The sequence below is a fragment of the Alligator sinensis genome, unplaced genomic scaffold (assembly GCF_000455745.1).
Source record: "Alligator sinensis unplaced genomic scaffold, ASM45574v1 scaffold575_1, whole genome shotgun sequence".
Lineage (NCBI taxonomy): Eukaryota > Metazoa > Chordata > Crocodylia > Alligatoridae > Alligator > Alligator sinensis.
Genome location: NW_005842051.1, coordinates 861,977 through 883,891, shown reverse-complemented (window position 1 = coordinate 883,891; position 21,915 = coordinate 861,977).

Genomic DNA, 21,915 nt, shown 5'->3' with positions numbered 1-21,915 from the left:
TTGGGTCAGTAAAGCCTCTGTCCCCAGCCCTGCCTCCTGCCTGCCATGAGCTGTCAGGCACAGCCAGGTACGGGGGTGTGGAAATAGAGGCTTCCGGGCTTCTGCCACATGGACCAGGTAGCCAATCAGCCACTCAGCTGCATTCAGTATCCACTGGCAGCCTGGGGAGCCCACAGGGCATGCTGGGAGGTGTGCAGGAGTTCCCCCAGCATGCTGGCCTTGACTAGTGCACGCAGCCTACATCCTGCCTCTGCCATCAAAAGGCAAACAGGTGTTCTGTTTGCTCCTGAACTAACTTACACTAATTACAGAAAGCCACATAGATTTAATCAATTCTACCTCAGGCTTTTTAAAATGTCCATATCTGGTCTGACGTTTGAATATATTAGAAATATTAGCAAATATTGCCAAGGATTATCTGGTTTAATGATGCTATAAGAAACATGATCTGCTGACTGACCGCAGTAATATAGAGACAAGGCAACATGTACTCATTGATGAAGTTATGAAATTTCTGGCTAGAAAATGCAAATGCAACATAGTTGCAGATGCAGCTATATGTACAACTTTAAAAAAAATCTTCAGACTGTTTGAATTCAGGGACAAGCAGTGGAAGGTTTAAGTTAATTTCCCTAGCTTGTCTCTACAAATAAACTCCTGTGTCAAAGAGATATGCACCTTTAACATTGATATACCAGGAGCTCAAATATTATCTACCCTATTGAAACCAGTGGCAAATTTTCCACTGATATCATTGGGACTGAAAAAAGAAAAAGTATTGAGAAAAGTTCAACAACAATCCTGTAATACCTCCAGAATTTGCACAAACGGCAGTCAAATAATATATTTGGAGAAATGCAGCAGTCCTGAATACTGATCTATCTTCTTGATTTTTTTTTCCTTTTAGCATGTCTTGCTAGCTGATAAAGTTCCACTAGGTTGGTGCAGGGCTGTCATTTTATATAAGTGACGCTTTTCATGTGTCACGTTTTAAGTACCTGGTGTTAAAATGGTAACCTCTGCTGAAGTGTTGATGGAGTCAGATTGGAAATGTAGTAATAACCAAGATATGACTTCAAGCAGAAATAAAGTTCTGAACAAAACAACAAACTGTATATATTTAAGTAAGCCACTAGTCTGATTGCTAATGACTCTGCTATGACTTTGCATGCTTTCCTCATCAGAAATGCCTACCTTTAGATTTGTTTAGAAAGCTTGTGAAACAGTTTAAACATAGTTTTCCTTCTATAGCTAAAACATTTCTCAATAGTCCTGAGTAGATCCTGTCGGAAAATGTTCTCTGAAATGTGTGATCAGGCTATTTGCCTGGGATGTAAAAGATTGTGCCTGATATAGAGCAGTATACTGCTTCTGGTTTTCTCAAATCCAAAGTGAGTGCCCCACCCTCACTTGGCATCTCTCTCACTTCTGGTGTGTGGCAAAGCAGCACTTTAGTTTTCTCCCAATGTAGAGACATTTTTGAAATATTAAAAAAGCCTCACAGGAAAGGGGAAAAAAAGACATTTCCTGCTCATCTCTAATACAGAAGAACTTTGGACCTGCAGTGAATGGGATTTTTATCTTTTTGATCCTTCAGCTTCACTCAAAACCATTTTCCAAACTCTTATCTTTTCTCCTTACTGACAGTTCCAATATTTCATGTGAACTTCCCATTTTTTTATTTCAGCCTTTCCAGAAATTCTCTTTCCACTAGTAGCTCCCACTCCCTTTATGAGATTTTCTGTTTTCCCTAATTAGAAAGCTAGCTCCCTTCCCATTTCCACTTTTGTACCCCCCTCTCTCGCACACGCACTTTCTCACACTTTTCTTATTGCTCAAAAGGCCCTTACACAGAGTTCTTTTGCTCTACAGGATATCACTATAAATTAGTGGCATCCAAAGGAAAGGCCATAAGAACAGTTACTGCAAAGTAAATGTAATCGGTTGTTCTGTAGTAACGGTTTACGTTAATGGTTTTTCCCCAACAGTAAATGAAAATTAGCTTATGACTGTTTCCATTTAAATTATCAGAATTTAGCTTTCATTTAGTGTGGGGGAAGACGAGATGACTAACACAAGCAGTTATATTGGAGTAGGCAACATATGGTAACCTCCCATAATTTATCTCATGGTAACTTGTTAATGTGCCTATGCTAGTGATTCTCAATGAGGGTGCTCTGTGATCCTTTTAAGGGTGCTGCTAGGTACCATGCAATATTAGCACTGTTAGGTATATAAACAACTACACATGATTTACAAGATTAATACAATGGATTTCTATTTGAAATCTCTGGATTTAAGATATTCTAACCTGTTATGGTCTTTTTTAGTTCTTTGCAACACAAGAATTGCTCTACTGTTTTTCTCTGTAGTCAAAAAAATAAGAGCTGGCATTTTATGAGGGCTGGTACCTGGAGTCTAAAAAGTTTCAGAATCATTGGCCTATGACCTCAGACTCTGTTTTCCTAAAGGTGAATTAAATTAAGTGAATAAATGCCCTTGACCATCTCTTGATCAAGGTTTAGAAATTATGTGAAATATGACTTAGGACTCATTACCACGAGCATGATAAAAGGTCTCAGAAGTTACATGCATGAGCACATTACATACATTTACTTTATCATCTAAACCCTGACCATAGTGTGCAATGTGTTTGGTATCATTTTGATACAATGCCACAACCCATCCAGGAGCCATACCACAGAATAATAAAAGGCAGAGAGGTGCAGTAATGATGGAATTGCTTCATAACGACCCAACTCTGCCCATGGCCTGTAGTTAGAGTCACTGATTTTTTAGCAATGGACCATATGCCAATAAAGTCACTGAATAATTATGTACTATCAAAAGGTAATGCTGTCCTTAATATCCTAAAGCAGTGGTGCTTAACCTTTCTGCTGCACAGGCAAGATGAGTGGGGTGCAGCCTGTTCTGGGGCAGACTGTCAGAACCAGCATGCCAGACTTATCTGGTATGTAGGACCATGTCATTAGGCCTGTGGGGCTCCTGATGGGTCCACAAATTTAGTGACAGGAGGAGCAGCAGCAGTGTTAATTTGCCAGATCTGGCCTGCAGGCTGTACTTTGAGCACCACTATTATAACGCATGCACATATATGTTAGGAGATGAGGGTAATTTCTACCTGGCAGACTGCAAGTCTGAATAATCCATAGGCAAGGAGCTCATTGTATACCATGTCTGAGTAATGCTTTTTCATCTTATTTACTAACATTTTCTGAAAATAAATCAGAGTGGCTCAAATTTTATTTCAGTGAAGATAAGCAAATTTACACCAAGTGAAAACATGAACCAGTTTTCAGCCAGTGCATGCATGGCTATATATGTAGCTATATGAAACAAAGGCAATATCAAAGCCTCACTCATTGACTGCAACTTAGAAAATATGGGTGGATATTATGTAAAACAAGGAGGCTTTTAAAATTTTATTTTTGGTTACTTTTGGGGTTAATCTGTAAACCAACTTTTTATTATTATTATAAAAGGGTAAATGATGCATTGAGCCCATAGACAAAATATCAAGGAGTATTTGAGGATTGATAACATGGCTTTAGCTTACAAACTAGCTTCAGATTTCTTTTATCTCTTTCCTTCTCCTTTTTCAGCCCCATCTTCTCCTTTTCTTGGTGTGTTACATCACCATTTCTTGTTTATAGCTGATATTCTATCTCGTTCCTTTTAGGTCTCAACCATTTAATATTTTTAGGTGTATTTGCTATGAATTTCTGCCATCCACCTATACATGTATAGTCGTCTTCCTCATCATATTTGAATATTTTGCACATTCTTAAAATAAACATAATAAAAAGTTCACAGTTATGTCTCTATACTTCTTGTCTGTGTATTTTAACTGTATATATTTTTTTGGAAATCTGGTCAAATAAATGAGTTTTATTTATCAACCAGTAGGGTTATGACATTTCTAATGTTTTTTAGGAGAAAGTTCCACAATTGTAGAGCCAGTTTCATGGCTTTCTGTTATTCCCCTGATTCGATTTCTGGTTTTCCACCTCACTGTCTTTCCCCTCCTGCCTTTCCTTTCAGGTTCCTTTCATCATTATTCATTTGTAACAGAAGGAAAACTGCAGACCCCAGCCATTGCTCTAGGCACTACAGAGAGGGCAAGTAGCTCTCAAGTACGTCTGTTCTACATAGACAAGACATGTGCAAGAAAAGGACATAACTTACAAACTAATGAAGGGGGACAGTGGCAGAGAATGGTTTAAGGTGGGATCCTCTTCCTAGCCAAAGGCAAAGCCTGAAATTACAAGCGTGCAAAACTGAGTGACAGGTAGAAGTGCAGCATCTCAAGTGGCTTGCCCAAAGTCTCACAGGAGATAGTGGCAGAACTGAAAATCAAACCCAGATTTACAGAGTCCCAGTCCAGCACCTTAAACACAAATCATTTTTACTCTACTCTCTTAAGAGACCTATGCTTCCAAGTACTCTTCATGCTTTCTTACCATGCTATTGTAATGCACTGCATTTGTAACGCTACCTATGGTTGTCTGTGTGATGTCTTGACAAATACTTTGCAGGGGTCTTTCTTTTTAAACCATATTTTGCTTTCACATTGTCCTATAACCAACCATTCTGTCCTTTTGTGGACTAGCTAGAAGAGGCGAATGTATCCCTCTATTAATCATTGCAGTTTCAGATGCTATTTGAAAACATTAAAATCTTAAAGTGAGTTAAAATATAATATCAAAATGTGTTCTAGTTTCCCTCTGTGTTAAACACATCATTATTATTATTATTATTTGTGCTAATATTAATAGAAATACGGCACTAGAAATATGATAAAAGGCAAGTGTGGAAAGTATTGTACTGCCTTAGGCTACTTGACACTGGCTTTTGTTCTTGTGGAAAATATCATGTAACTTTCAGAAGCAGAACTTACATGAGGTACCATCCAAAAATAATTTAAATTTTGCTGAACTCATAACCTCTAATCTTTGCACCTTTGTATTCCTGAGAATGACTATAAATCACTGGATTGTTTTGCTACTATTCCACAAAGATGCTTTACTTAAAGGAATATAATTCATCATAAAACAATTGTTTAAGCATGCATGTCTCTACTGGATCAAATTCAACTGTGTAAACAAAAAAGGGGAAATCAAGTTTAAAAAATACTAGATTAATTACAGCAGTTGTAAAGGAATATCATGTGTCACTTTCAATGCTTATTAAGGGAGTGTCACTCAAAAATTCTTTATTAAAATAAAAATCCCAACCCTTCAATTTTTCTAACATCTTCAAGAGCTGATGTTCATTTGCCTTTTACAAGGGGAAAAGAAAAAGCCCAAAACATAGCCATGAAGTCAGGCTGTTCCCTGATATTTGAACTACTGAATTTTTAACAAGAAATCTTTTAAATTTTTGTTCAAGAACTTCTCTCCTTTCAAACTAGAAAAAATATATCAAGGATAATAGAGCAATACACCTAAAATAATCATAGGCATCTGGACAGTTTTTATGAAAGCTTCTACTTCCACATGCAGTTAATACTCAAAGAAGTGAAAGAAAATAGCATTACGAATGCTAGTTTATTAACAAGGTATTTTCTGGAGGATTTTGCCTAGGTTACTGAAGCATAACATAATGCCAGGACTTATGATATGATCATATTTTTTTCAATGTGGCTCCTCCGTTGTCATGAATCACAGATACACTGTATATCTTAAATGTCACTGGGGACTGTCTCTTTTAATCCTTTCTTTTTCAGACAAACATGCCCTTGGTGTTTCTGCTACAGATTCAATGATGCTGTCTAATTGACAATTTAAGATTTGCACATGCTATGCCTGTGTCCGTAATCCCCAAGCCATATTTATGTCTCTTGTAAGTCATAAGCAGGCCAAGGACACTGAGGTCTTACAGTTTCAACAGCCTGTGGGATTCTTTTGATATACATTAGTCTTTACACACACAACCTGCTCAAAAATTTCACTGGTAATCACCTTTGGTATTAAAAGATACCTTTGTCAGTTGATGAGTGAAGTAATAGTCTTTATTTTTCTGAAGACAGTCTGTTATTCAGTCAATGTGTCTTAAGCAAGGGTGCACATTGGCAGCACAGTATTTAAGGATCTGTTATTTCCATTTCCAGAGATTTGTAATGACCCCATACATATATGGGTGAGATATGCATTTGGAATACAAAGGGACTAATTTTGACAAGTTGCTTCCACTGTTTTGCCTAAAAAAGATTGATGATGCAAATGAGAGTGGGTAAAATTATGAAACATGGATGCTAATTACCAGATTCTGCCTACTGCTAAGGTGTGATTACACTGAGTTTTTCGGGTTTTTTAAGAGGAAAACCCAGAGTTTAACAGCAGCACAACTCCGCTGATGGCAATACCACTGAGAAAGCTAGTGTAAATGAGCTAGGAAGTTTACCCTCAGCACAATGGCTCTCTAATACTCTATAAAAGAATAAAACGCAGAATTTTCTGTGGCATAATGTTGAAATTCCATATAGTAGTGGTATCAAAGAAATCTATTATGAACTGCTCGATAAAAAGTCATTTCTTATAGCAAAGGTGATTGAAAGAAACACAAAGGTATTCAAATAAGTATATTTAAAAGCTAGTATTTAAGGTGCTGCTATCTCCACAGAGTGGGCTTCACAACATGGTTCTTATGGCTCTTGAATAGGGAATACAGACAATCAGTACCATATTGTCTCACTCTGAAATGTTCCTTTCAAATGTAACAGGTCAAAATGACTCTATTTTTGTTAAACCTCAGGTGGTTTGACAGCTAGCTGAGTTTGAGTGCTGCGAGTTTCTGTGCTAACTTAGAACAAGTTCTTACAAAGCACTTTAATGTGTTTGAGGTGGATTTAAGACACATGGTACTGCAGCTGCATGTGTATCGAACAGCCTAACTGAATCAGTTTCTTTCCCAGGGATTTGGAAGGGTCACTGTACATATTTTGCTGTTATACTTGCTGTTTTATCTGTTTTTTTTGTGGAAAATATGAATAAGAATATTAGCCCTTAATGAAGAGAAGGCCTTTGATTCAGTTTCCTGGAGGTACCTTTTTATATAGTACAAGGGATGGGATTTGATAAAGAATTCACAAGATGGATTTAGCTATTACACACAAATCCCACTTCAAGAGTTGTAACCAGTAACGCCTGCTCCATTTCCTTTGCAAAAGGGAACTCAGCAAAGTTGCCCATTATCACCCTTATTTTTGATTTAGTGCTGGAACCACTGGCTATAGCTCTATTGAATAAGGGTGATATAAAAGGTCTTAAGGTAGGAGATAGTGAACACAAGATTCTGTTGTATGCTGATGGTACATTTGTCACAGTCTAAGAGATCAGTTCCTGACCTGTTATTATTAATGACATTTTTAGCACTCTCTCTGGATCTAACATTGATTGGACTAAGTCTGAGTTCTTGGACTAAATAAGTCCACACAAAAGATATTTTTAGCCAACGGTAGTTTCAGTGGCAATCAGAATACATAATTTACTTGGGTATTAAAATATTGAAGAATGTTAATGTTATTGCCTACCAAAACTTTCAGAAGCTTGTCAGTGTAAAAATGCAGGATCTGAACAAATGGAGCAGTTGGGTAATATCCTTGTGGTGGTATGTCAATATTTAAAAAAATGAATGTCATACCTCAGCCAATTTGTGTTTTATATAATCTACCAGTTATAACTCCCCCCATCCTATTTTCTTAAAATAAACCAAATGTTCAACAGGTTTTGTGGGGGAGAGGATAAAAGGGCTTTAAAAAGATGCCACTACCAATCGAAATGGGTGGCTTTCATTTTCCAGACCTCCAACAATATCACAATGCCTTCTAAGTAAGACAGGCTATGTACTGACTGACTAATATTACTGATAACTATTGTGTATGGATGGAAGTTAAAAAGGCACTTATTTCTCCTTCCATTATCAACCATCATACATTCTATTTATTGCATTCTTTCTTACTCTCTAATCCCTATAACTTTTGCAGCCCATAAAGCTTGGAAAACTTTGGCAAACTTACTGAAGTTTCATCCTTCATTACCTTGTAAGACCTCTACCTAGGGCAGTGGCAGGCAAAATACAGCCTGCCAGGCAATTTCATCCAGTCTGTGGGTGCCCACCAAACAATTGTAGCCCGCCAAGCTCACGCACCTCACTCCCACCCTTGTGGGTGGAAGGTCCTGGCCCACCCAGCAAGCAGCTTCCAGGCAGGGCTGCTGCTGTCACTGTTGCAGCCACCAGGGGGATCTGCATGGTTTCCCTGGTGTCCCACCCACTCTGGGTACCAGGTAGGGAAGCGGCAGGGGTGGGGTGGGAAAGGGGAAGCTGCAGCTGGGTGAAAGCATGGAGCACAGGGCTGGGGCTGGGGCTGGTGGCAGTGGGAGCACAGAGCTCAGGTGGGCAGGGTGTGGGTTTAAGGGAGGGTAGGGGTGTGTGCGGACTCCCCCACACACACTTCCCCCCATGGTGCACAGCACCCAGCAGCAGCAGGTGCCCAGGGTGCTTGTGGTCTGTGCAGGTGCTGCCTCCAGCACTGCTTGCAGCCATCACTGCAAGTGGCAGCAAGGAGGCAGCCAGGCTGGCCCACCTCTTTAACACAAGGCTCTGTGCAGTGCACATGAAGGTCCCAACACTCACATGCCACTGGGGGAAGCCCCATGCAATGGACCCGACTTTATTCTCTGCTCCTGCTGTGCAGATCCCAGGACCTGGAAGCAGGTCTACCAGGAAGCAGGGGATGGGGTTCCCTTCCACTTTAGGTGGAATCCTTGGACCTGTATGGCAGGGAGCAGCCAAGACAGCTGGCTCCATCATGTGGGACTTCCCCCCAGTGGTGCACGAGTGCTGGGATCTGCATGCAGGGGTGTAGGTTGTAGCCGTGTTGGTCTAAGGACATAGGCAGACAAGGTTCCTTGGGTGAATTTGATATCTTTTATTAGACCAACCCAAATAGTTGGAGAATAGTTATTAAGCAAACTTTCGAGTTCAAAAACCCTTCGTCAGGCTAAGGAAGTTTCAGTAGTTGGTGTGTGCTCTTCATTGTGCAGATCCCCGTGCGATAGAGGTGGAACAGCCTGGCTGTCTCCTTGCTGCCACTTGCAGGACTGGCAAAAGTTGTGTGCAATCAGGTGGCTGTGCCTGCATGGGTCATGAGCACCCCAAGCACCTGCTGCTGGTGGTGCCAGGGGCTGTGTACCATGGGCGGGAGTGTATGGGGGGTCCCCACACACCCTCACCCTCCCTCATAACCCACAAATGCCACACACCTACAACCTACCCCCAGAACCTCCCCACATATATACATACCCCCCAACATATCCTATTGCCCTCCCAGAGACAGCCACACCCTCTCAACCCTCCCCTCACTCCACCATACACACACACACCCAGCCACACCCCACACACAATATACAGAAGTAAGACTTTATTTTGGAGTTATTATGCAAACATCTCTATATATAGTACACAAACACAAATCATGACAAAATACTTTTTGTAATAAAATTAAAAGATGTTTAGCTTTTAGTATGTGATTTTTCTTTTTTCTGTTTCCAAAATGGCAACCCTCCCCTCCCAAAAGGAGTATTTCTGGGGGTCAAGGGCAGGAACTTTTGGTGGCAAAGGCCAGAGGTTAGGGGCAGAATATTAGGTCTCAAGATGGCAACCAGGGGGAAGGGCACCTGTCAAGTGGCAGGGCTATCCTTGTGGCCCTCAACAGGTTACCAAAACTCATTAAGTTGCCTTCTAGCTGAAATAATTTCCTGTCCCTGATATAAGGCAGTCTCTTTTTGAAGTATGGGTCTCACAAACTGATAGGGAGAAAGTGAACGGATAAGTGATTGTGCGCATGGAACAGCTTCTAGCAGGAAATCATATTTTCTGAGATATGTGATGAATCTGACCTTCCAAAAACAGTTCAATGCAATATATACAGTTGCTTTAAGTATTAGAAAATCAGTTTGGATCTGAGGCTTCAGCATAGGTGGAGTGAGAAAAAATTATTTGGGTGGGGGCTGATCATGTGTGCACATGTAAGCATGTGCCCCCCTGCAGCAGGTAAGTCTGTGGGGGAATAGGTGAGGGGGAGGGGAAAGGACTGTGGTGGGGTTCAGATTGAGGCAGCAGTGGTGAGGGAAGGAGTGGAGCAGAGGCAGGGGCAGAGGCAGGGACTCAAGGGAATATGGCGCCAGCTGGGCTGGACTGGGTGGTGGGAAAACTGGAGCCTGGGTGGCTTGTCCAGGGGTGTGGGAGGCTCTTGCTGCTATGTGCACCCCAGCAGAGGCCTGGGGGGCATGTGCCTGCCATCTGTGGTGGAGACGGCTGCCACTGCATACTGTACTTTGCTCTCTGCTGCAACTGTACATCCCACAACTGGGTAGGCAGCAGCCTGGTGGCTGACCACCCAGCAATCCAATGCACATGATGTGCCACCCTCAAACCAGTGAGGGGCAGAGGCAGAGAAGAGCCCCACCTGCAGTGGCAGTCTGCTCTCACTGCATGCACAGATCGGGGGGAGGGGGGCACATACCCCCCCCCCCCCCGCTTGGCTCCCCAACAGTGCACGCAGCAGTGGGAGTCTCCCCCACCATTCCCCTAGACTGACCGTCCCACGACCCAGCCCGGCTGGGGACCCATAAACCCTGCCCCTGCTCCACTCTCTCCTGCACTGTAGAGGTCTCGATCTACCCCTCTCCCTGCCCCAAGCCCCTTCCTCTTCACAAAGAAAGTAGACTAAAACTTTCCTGCCGTGCTCGGACATCACACACCGGGGCTGCCATCCTGGCTGGTTGCAATCCTAGTTGCGTATCTGTGTGCACACCCCTTGTCCCCACTCCACTGCAGCAGCCCGGAGCCTGTAGCTGGGATGCCCTGTAGCCATACCTGCTGCCTTGCATTTGGGGGAGCTGAGCCCTGGTAGACCCCCCTTCCACTGCCTATGAGCTTCAGGTGTAGTAAATGCTCCAGGTATATGCCTTGTAATCTGCTTCTCTTCTCCAGTCTTGTGCTATCATTATTTGAATATATAATGTCATTAAAAGATCTGATACAGACTACTTAAGTTCTAAGTGGAATAAAGGCCTAGGTATCCAGATGACAGAATCCCAGTGTATATACATACTGCCAGTAGATACATGTTGGAGATGTGATGCATTGCAAGCAGTACTTGGTCATTTGCTTTGATCATGCTTAATTATCAATTCCTTTTAGAAAGAAATCATAATTAGAGTTAACATGGTTTTCAACTGAGCACTGATACCTTTTGCAAGTATGTGTGCTTAGGTATATACCTAAGCAATTCAAACTGAATCCTTCCAAAGCCATTGGTCTAAAGTAAGGCAGCTAACTTGCATATTTTGAAACCTAAATGACTGGGTTTCTATAGTAGCTTGAAGTATCAGGTCATTTATATGTAACTAGATGTGGATTTTAGATGCACTGAAGTTTGAAAATCTGACCAAAAGAAGCACTTTTGCTGGTTGAAGAGAAACTGTTTCCAGTCATTTCCCCCATCTGAGCTTTCTCAAGCCAATGTGATCTTTGAAAATAGGAAAGGTAGCATAAAATGTACTAAAATCTACTGAAGCATAAAATGCTGCCCCTCATCTCATCATGCTGAGTGCTCCTCTGTAGTAGCTGAAGATCATATCCAAGAAGACCAGCTCTTCTTGACTACACTGAAGGGGAAACTAGTTTATGATAGATGACAAGAGCTAATAGATTTCAGCAGAAAATGGTATTTACCATGGATTTAACATTGTCTAAATAACATATAATGCCATGACTTTGACGAGAGAGAGGAACACATATTGAAATCAATGTGCTAAGATTTAGCCACACAAATCCCATTAACATCAATGGGAGTCATGCTGCTAAATCCCCACACGCTGTTTAGAAAATGTACAGCTCATTGTCTAATGCTGTGTTCTGACTTGCAGGGTGAGGATCTTTGGTGTTGCCAATGTCATTTAAAAAACCCCAAAAACCTCATAGATTCTTGTGACAACACCAAACCTCCAGATACAACACATCTGTTACATAGTAAGCTTAGAGCCAAGTGGACTAATCATCAGCTCCTCTCCTTATTATATAAAAAGAGAGAAACACTAATTGTTTTTTATGAAAAAAATATTTGAAATAATATTTTTCTCTTTCAGCATACAACAATTCACATGTTCCAAGTACCAGAGAAACACTGATTAGTTCATCTAATGTCCCTTGATATAGGGTATGGATTATTATTCTAATACTGTACAAGGGAAACTAAGACAGGGAAGTGAAACAATTTGCCCTAAGCCACATAGTAAATCAGGCTAATTCTTCCAAGCCATGATGCTCCCCATTTATAATGGTTTCTATAATATAACTAATTATAATAATTGTTTTTAAAAGATACTTCTAAGCATATATATGCTTAATGGTATGCTTGGTATTTGTATTTAACATTTGTGCTTTCCCCCCTCCTTGAACCACTATGTAGGGGCACTGTGCAGGGTTATTCATCTGGGAATGAAACAATAAGCATGAGCAAATATTGACTTCTCTTGAGATGAACATCAAGATGTGTTGACCCAAGAGGTAAATATTGACTGAGGTGTATATGTCACCTTCATTATATTAGCAATTTAAAACAAAAAAATTAGTTCTTAATGAGAGCTTTTAGAAAAACAATTGAACAGTATATTCTTTATAATGTGCACACATGAATGCAGTATTTAGCTGTAAAAATTTCTGTCTGGTCTAGCCACTTTTTCTTCCCATTTATCTTTCACTTGACCTCAGAATCCCATTATGGAAAGCAAATGTCCATCAAAATAGTCCTGATGCACTTATAAGTTTAGCTGAAACTTATGCAAGTTTAACTTAAAGGCATTAGCTATAAAAGTTGTGCTTTAATTGTGATTGAATTAAAGAAAGTAAATCTAAAAAATGAATAAAAAAGAAGAATATTAAATTTCATTAAAATTAATCTAATGTAAATATTGCAACACAGTGGCTGTTTTGAAGACTAAATTAGCATTCAACATTTTTCTCTAGCTTCCTGTATTAATGGAGATTTTGTGAGAATTCAGAGAACTTGTATCAGTATATAGCAATACATGAATGTGTGTATATCCATGATGCAAATATTATGAATATTTGCATGCATGTATAAATGAGGAGTCATAGGGACAGATTTGAAGTACGGGTGATTTATGTCAATAAACTTGTTCATGCACAGGCCATTAATATATGATGCCATTAGACTTCTTTGAATCCCACACATACTTATTTTGAACTATGAAAAAGGATTCATTTTGTAATGATTATAGACTCTGTGAAGAACTAAAAAAATATGGGAACACATGTGGTGCAGAAATATTATGTGAAAATAAAAAACAGAAGGGCAAATAATGTAAAATAAAAGCAAGCATAATATATTCATTTATGTATAAGACAGAAAATGTTTCTAAATATTCTCTCCAAATTTGTCACCTTTGGATAACTACAAAAACAGAGTAGCACGATATAATGAAAACTTGAGTTGGCTGATGGATTCACCACAGGAGATAAGGATGGGTGTAAGACTTTCACATGGGTTTTCATTCTCCTGTGGGTGTGGTGAGAAACATCATTACTCTGGGAGCAGCTCAGGTATAATCTAACCTTTAAGAATTTGAAGGTCTCTCTCTAGATGCCAATGCCAACGCTGCTGTCAAGAAAGGGCTTTACAAAGTGAAAATAAATGGGAGTGGAAAGAAAGGAGGCAGAAAGTATCCAGGCAATGGGAAAAAAAACAAACTGCCTGTAATATTAAAGAATTTGCCTATACACAGAGGTTGTATGGGTTTAACTGTATCTGTGTAATGAAAATGGTAAAAGAGGACACAACTCTGATATTATTTATTCATTGCATGATAAAACAATAGGCTTTGCAGATGAGGGGAGAACGGTGAATATGGTATAGCTTGACTTTAGCAAGGCTTTTGACACCGTCTCCCATGACATCTTCACTAACAAACTAAGGAAATGCAAACTAGATGAAAGTACTGTACAGTGGATACATAAATGGTTGCATCGTTGTACTCAGCAAGTAATTCTCAATGGTTCTGTGCTTGGGGAGGGTGAACTGGGCACTTGAAGCCTGTCTACCTGGGGTGGATTTTCCTCTTCCTTTCCTGCCATGTTTTAATTGTATAAGAAAAATAGGAGGTTCCCTTGGAGATGGAGTGTCCCTCTACCCTCAGGCTGGCTTCATCCAATAGTGAGTGACATGGGGCTCTGCCTCCCCTATACCCCGTCCATTCACCAGCTGAAATAAAGCCACAACACTGACAAGATAACTGGGCTGCCACTCAAGCTTGACTATTCCATCGCTCACCTCCAGGGCTTGGGTTAACTTTCTCCTCTTTCTTGCTCAAATTCTAGGGTAACCAGCCAAAGCTACCCTCCTTTGGCCATCCCCTTTTTAAAGGGCATCTATGGGCTTTTTCTGCTGGGCCACCTTAGGCCATGCCGGGGTACCCCCTCCCAGGCCGGCCTTACTTCCATCAAAAATGAAAATCTCCAAAATAAAGAAAAACTGAAACTCAAAACACTTCAGCGTCTAACGTGGCACCACCTGGGGAATGGGACTCGTGTGTCCAGGGTCAAGCATGTGGGCTCACTTTCATGGTGGGTCCCACCAGATTCGCTCTGACACTCTGCTGCCAGTCTTTGGGGGTTGAGGTCCCTCTGGGTGTCCCAAGTACTGACCTGTGGATCCTCTTTCAGCATCCTTGCTGGGTCCTGCTGGGTCTGCAAGGGTGCTTCTTGCTGGGTCTACTGGGTCTTTCCTTGCTCCTGTGCTGCATCCTGGGACTTGCCAAGGCCCCAGATACCTTTTTATGATGTCATCAGCAGTGCGCCCTCCCACATGCAGGGAAAGCATGCTTTTAAAAGATGAAGGAGATGCCGTGCATGTCTCAGCTTCCCAGGCCCAGTTCACTGTGGGTAAGGTAAGTAACCCTTCAGCCTCTGCTACACTTTGTTCCCCCATCAGTCAGGGTTTGCTGGGGAGGGGAGGGGAATCCACTCTGCTCCCAGAATCCCTGGGACCCTCATTGCCCAGCACGGCAACAAGCTCAATGTCTAGTAGGGGGGAGGTATCAAGTGGGTTTCCTGGGTTCAGTATTGTTCAACATCTTCATTAATGACCTGGATGACGGGATCAAATACACACTTAGCAAATTTGTGGATGACACCAAGTTGGGTGGAATTGAAGACCCTCCACCAGGTAGTGCTAGGATCAAGAACGACCTGGATAGACTGGAGAAATGGTCCACAATCAATCAATGAGATGAAATCCAACAAGGACAAGTGCAAAATGTTTCAGTCTTATTTTCCTATGATCCTAAATGCTTATATTAGAATGGATTCTTGTTGTACAAGTATTCATAGAATTCTTTTTATTGGTATAAATGTGGAGCTTGTATTGATATTTAAATCAATATGTTTAACTGAATGACCCTTTAAACACAACTTTTTTTTTATACTCCTAACTTAAAGTTGGCTGATATGTTTTTATCTAAATGTAGAAATACGTTAGAATTATTTTGATAAACATTTAAAAACAGGTCTCTCCTCTCACTCCGCCTCCCCCTCCCCCCTACCCCGTAAAAACGCATACCAAAACTAAAACTGTTTGTAAACCAGAACTAAAAATCTTTATTCATAGGGCTGGATAGTAGATTTATTCATTTAACTCTAATTTTAAAATAAGTTCTGAGTAGGGAAGTATTTTGAGTGTGTCAAAGGCAATAGTACTACCATGGTTTATAAGTCAGCCACTGTGTCTTCTTGATTTTTACAGGGTAGCTCACTACGTCATTGCCATTAATAACCTGAGTGTCTGCAGTGATAGTGCTCTGATTTTCTTCTCCCCACCCTTGGTAAGTCATTCCATGGTCCAATTACCCTTGCTGTTTTTGATTATTGTGGGGTTGAGCAGCATTAGTTTTCTTTTCCAGCTGACTTGATTCCATGGGAAACAGAGGTACATGTACAGACACAGTGAAGTACAACTGAGGTGCTGCAATTTATGAAGATATCTGTCTAGCGAGAGAAATATGATGCCATTATAATGACAATAATTTCTCATTAAATATTTTTTAGAAAATTGAAAACATTCAATGAGAAATCTAGAAAGATAAATCCCATGGCAAAGTAAAACAGGGTTTTATAGGTTCACTTTATAAACCAGTGATATTGTAAATGTGACATTGTACAATAAAAACGAAGTTTGGGCAAATGCGTTTAAATAGAAAAAGACCTACATTTTCTTTTAACTTTGATTCCAAACCTGACCCTCCCTTTTTAGTTTTTCTTGCTTGTTTATCTTAGGGGAAAAAACTTTGTTGGTTACTTAAAATCCATACCAAGATAGGGATTAAACTTTCCTACCCTAAGAAAATCCCTACAAGATGGAGTTGATGGGAGGGAAACTGCTTATAAAGACCCTTGTTTGGAAATCATATGAGAGAGGCCACAGTCTTTGTTTAAAATCTAACTGGGTCCCTCAGTGTTCTTTGGGAGGCATAGTAACCGGACAGAGGTCACTTTGTTGGAGGCATGGAGTGCTTGTACAAATGACACCATTACTGGTTACATGTGATGAAAATGTCACTGTGTGGATTAATGGCATCACACTGTACACATGCAAGAGTTTGGGGGGTTCTAAATGTGTTTGCTTCATTGCAAACTCAATTACATCCTAATGTACTTGGGTTTGCAATGATATGTTGCAGTTATTAGCTCACCCCCCAGCTGCAGGACAGTCAGGCAGGCTCTGCAGAAAAAAAGGATTGGGCCCCTCACCACCTTCAGCAAGCACCTGATGAAGGCAGAAGCAGTGAGGGGCCCAATCCCGATCCTTTTTTTTCAGTGGACCCTGTCTGCCTCTCCCATGGCTGGGGGTGACCTGCTGGTTGACTGAGTGGCCCCTGAGCTGTGGGATACCCAGGTCCTTCCCTCTGCAACAGCGGCACTCCCCAGGGTTGCCTGGGCAGGCTGGATGCTGCCCCAACTTGAAGTTGGGGAAAAGTTGGATCGGGCTTGGTGCTACCTCCAAGCTGGGGCAACACCAGGCCTGCTAGCAGCGCACCTGAGCAGCCTGGGGGCGGTGCCACCACTGTAGAGGGAATGACCACAGTCCCCTGAAGCTCAGGGGCTGCTCAGCCTGCTGGCACCTCCCCCCCGGTTGTGGGAAAGGCAGGTGGGCTCCAACTAAAAACCCACCTTATCAAGGGAGGACTATACCTCGGTTTCTCAGGGCTGCAGGGGGGCGGTCAGAAAGGCCAAGGTGGAGATGGAACTGGGACTAGCTACCCAGATCAAGGACAATAAGAAGTCCTTTTTTAACTGCATAGGGGGAAAAAAGAAGGTACCGGATAACGTGGGGCCTCTGCAAGACACACTAGGAAATCTAGTTGTTGCACCAGACAAGAAGGCTAACCTATTTAATGATTTCTTTGCCTCCATTTTCCTGAGCAGGGACCAGACCAGCCCACCCCCTGGGGCCCCCTCAGGCCTTGGGGGAGACGCACCCAGGCCTAGGGTAAATGAGGATCTAGTCAGGGAACTTCTGGAGGGACTGGATGTATTTAAATCAGCTGGTCCTGATGACCTCTACCCCAGAGTGCTGAGGGAATTAGCAGAGGTCATTGCCAGGCCCCTGGCATGGCTTTATGAGCACTCGTGGTGTTCTGGTGTAGTACCAGAGGACTGGAAAAGGGCCAATGTGGTTCCCATTTTCAAAAAAGGGAGGAAGGAGGACCTAGGAAACTATAGGCCAGTTAGTCTTATCTCAATCCTGGGTAAGCTTTTTGAGAGAATTATCCTGCCACATGTCCACGAGGGGCCAGCAGGGAGGTAATGCTTAGGGGCAACCAACATGGGTTCATTAGAGGCAGGTCCTGTCAGACCAACCTGGTGGCCTTCTATGACCAGATCACAAAATCCTTGGACGCAGGGGTAGCAGTGGACGTAGTCTTTCTGGACTTCAGGAAGCCCTTCGACAGTGTCTCTCACCCCATTCTCATTAAAAAACTAGGGGACTGTGGCGTCAACACCTACACAGTCAAATGGGTCGCTAACTGGCTGGAGGGCCGCACCCAGAGAGTGGTGGTAAATGGGTCATTTTTGACCTGGAGGGATGTGAACAGTGCGGTCCCCCAGGGCTCGGTCCTCGGACCCACACTGTTCAACATCTTCATCAGTGACTTGGACGAGGGGGTAAAAAGCACCCTGTTCAAATTCACAGACGACACGAAGATGTGGGGGGACTTGAGCGCACTAGAAGGGAGGAAATAGGCTGCAATTGGACCTAGACAGGTTACAGGGGTGGGCAGATGAGAACAGGATGGGTTTCAACACTGACAAGTGCAAGGTGCTGCACCTGGGGAGGAAGAACCAGCAGCATACCTACAGGCTGGGTAATTCCCTTCTTGTTAGTGCAGAGGCAGAAAAGGATCTTGCCTCTGCACTAACAAGAATGGAATTCCCCAGCCTGTAGGTATGCTGCTGGTTCTTCCTCCCCAGGTGCAGCACCTTGCACTTGTCAGTGTTGAAACCCATCCTGTTATTATTGGAATTATAATTCCAATAATAATTTTGGAATTATTATTGACGCCAAAATAGACATGGGCCGACAGTGTGGGGATGTGGTCAGGAAGGCCAACCACACCTTGTCATGCATCCACAGATGCATCTCAAGCAGGTCCAAGGAGGTGATCCTCCCCCTCTATGCGGCACTGGTCAGGCTGCAGTTGGAGTACTGCATCCAGTTCTGGGCACTGCACTTCAGGAGGGATGTGGACAGCATTGAGAGGGTTCAGAGGAGGGCCACCCACATGATCACAGGGCATCAGGGCAGGCCCTATGAGGAGAGGCTAAGGGACCTGAACCTGTTCAGCCTCTATAAGAGAAGGCTGAGGGGGGGGTCTAGTGGCCTGTTACAAACTAGTCAGAGGGGACCAGCAGGCATTGGGGGAGTCCCTTTTCCCCCAAGCACTACCAGGAGTGACTAGAAATAATGGTCACAAGCTGGCAGAGGGTAGATTCAGACTAGACATCAGGAGGCACTACTTCACAGTCAGGGCGGCTAGGATCTGCAAAAACTTCCAAGTGAACTGGTGCTGGGTCCTACCCTGGGGGTCTTTAAGAGGAGGCTAGATAAACACCTTGCTGGGGTCGTTTGACCCCAGTACTTTTTCCTGCCATGGCAGGGGGTCGGACTTGATGATCTGCTCAGGTCCCTTCTGACCCTACCAACTATGAAACTATGAATTGAGGGGTCAACCCTAAGCACTAACCCCACTCCCCATACATGTATAAGCACCCATATTGACTACACATGTGTTCTGGTCCTTAACAGAGTCTTCCCCTCACCTGGTTTCTGACAACCTATCTCCAATGCAGCTTGGTCTGTCAAAGTCTTCCCAGAGCTTTCATTGTTTTTTTATCATTCTAGTGAACGGATTTCCATGTAAAATATGAGGTGATCCCACGTATTCATTATTTTGCAGGGGAATCTCAATGTGGCTAGAGAAAGGATCATACACTGTACACCTTTGTACACCATTGTGCTTGCCCAAGCTGCCTGATATTTTGAAATCTTATCCAAACTGAGCATCCAAACATGGAGGCTACGCTATTGCTAATCAGGCCAATGACAACTCCTTTCTACAAAATATAAAGTAAGATGAGAATGATATATTCCAAAACCCCTTGATGAGATAATCATGTAAGGATTATTGCATAGTAGAGAGGAGGAAAGAGATAATTTCACAGCACGGTGGAACCTGAGTCGGACCTTCCTAAAATTGATAGTTCAGTGGACAGGGAAGAGAAAGGAGGAAGATTTTTTTTCCTTTACTTCTGCTCAAACTCTGATTATCTTTCCTAGTTGTGCTAGTCTGTGCTGCGTTTGTAAGTTCTACCTGCACACTCCCCTCCCCTTTTTAAAGTAAACTAAAACACTGATGAGACACCCTACCTTTCAAGCATTGAGTGCTATCCCAAAATACATATGGATTATTAAATAGAATAGTACACTAAATTACAGTATGTAGCAAGGGTATCATACTTATTAAAATATTGGATCAAAAAATGGTTAGGATCAGAAGAGTCCAAGCTGGAAAATGAGAGAAAGATGGAAATATGCTAGTCATGCTAGCAATGGAAGGTGCTAGTACAAGCATAGTAGCCCTTTCCTGCCTACAATGAATTTGATCAAAAGTCCATTCAGTAAAGTTGAAATTCTTCCATTGACTTAAATGGACTTTGTCTCAAATCCAATATGAATCAGAGATTGCATTTATTCATATTGCTATTACATAGTTAAATAATTCATTATGCACTTCTTGAATAAATTAGACAGCTTTCAATGTCAAAAGTTATGTTGCATTCTTAACATCTACTAGTATGACTTCATTACAAATGAGGAGGTACTAAAACAATCCTGGCAGGTTTTGGTCTTGTGCCAGTTAAAAGCAAAACAACTGCAAAGGCAGAGTCATGCTCCAACAAAAGGAGGCGAAGGGAAAGAAAGCATCAGGTCAGACATGAAAAAGCTTAGAAAAAGATTTAAGAAATGTAAACCCACCAGGACTGACTCCAAAGGAAGAAAGACTTAAATGAACAGGTTAAGATAGAAGTTCATTTTATGTGTCACTGTGGCTATGTTTTAGTTATGTGGATCTATTGCTGCTTCCTGAACAAAAGCCATTATAAAATTGTTAATCTATCTTTCTTTTCTTCCTATCATACCTGGTTTTGAGATACATAAAGGGAGAGGGATATATCTTTAACATGAATATGTTAGACTGGCAATTCATATATTTTAGCGGGCAATTTTTCAGAGTGGGATTAGACACATGCTGAATGCTTCTGCAACAATCACACTATATATCTTTCACATACAAATTAGCTCATGAAAGTTTGTTCATATTCACTTCAGTCCTACTTAGAACTCCATATCTACAGACATTACATTTGTCCTGTGGTAAACCATTTTACCCGAGGACAAAGTGCAATTGTTGTCTTGGAATAAATACTAAATGGTTCACAGAATCAGAAGTACTAACAGTTTATCACAGGAAACTGATAAATTAATTTGAATGATTATCCCAGGATTGCATCATTGAATTGATGGCAAAAAAGTGGCAGTATGTTCAGCAGCTCACTAAACCCTGATTAGAAGGGCAATGTGGGTACACACTAATCCCAGGGCATTTCTTTTCTGGGAAAAACACAGGCACAACTTGTCCAGGGACAAATACAACAGCTGTTCCTAGCCCGTGAGATTTGATTTAATGAATGGCCCACCATTCGCTGAAATTAATTTTGAAAGCAAACAAAAACATATTCAAAGACAGCAGATTTTGAATTTGCAATTCAGGTTCTTGAACAGCATATTTAGTTCTAAGAATTACATTTGTTCAGTGAAAGAAAAGAACCCAATAAGGAAAATAAAACAATATTAATACCATATGACATTCGAGTATCTTCAAAACTAAGAAATACTTCTTAAAAATATAAACTGAATTGATTACTGCTAATATGTAGGACAAAGTTATTCTGCAAATTATTTAAAATTAAAAATTACTTTGCAGTTTAGAGCATTTTTTAACAAGAAAATTACTAGACTTAATGTTTTCTGTGTATTATTTGTTTAAAATGTTGCATGTAGGATGAAATGTATCCCCTGCACAAACTACTTTGAAGTCAAGTTGTATTCATGTGGGAAGGGGGGGCTTTACCATTGGCTTGAAGAGAGTTTGGATCAAGCCATATGTTTCTCTCAAGTACTCAGACTTACATGGGAGTTATTTGACACATAAGCTCTATGCTGAATCTCTGCACCAGGGTGATTTTCACTTG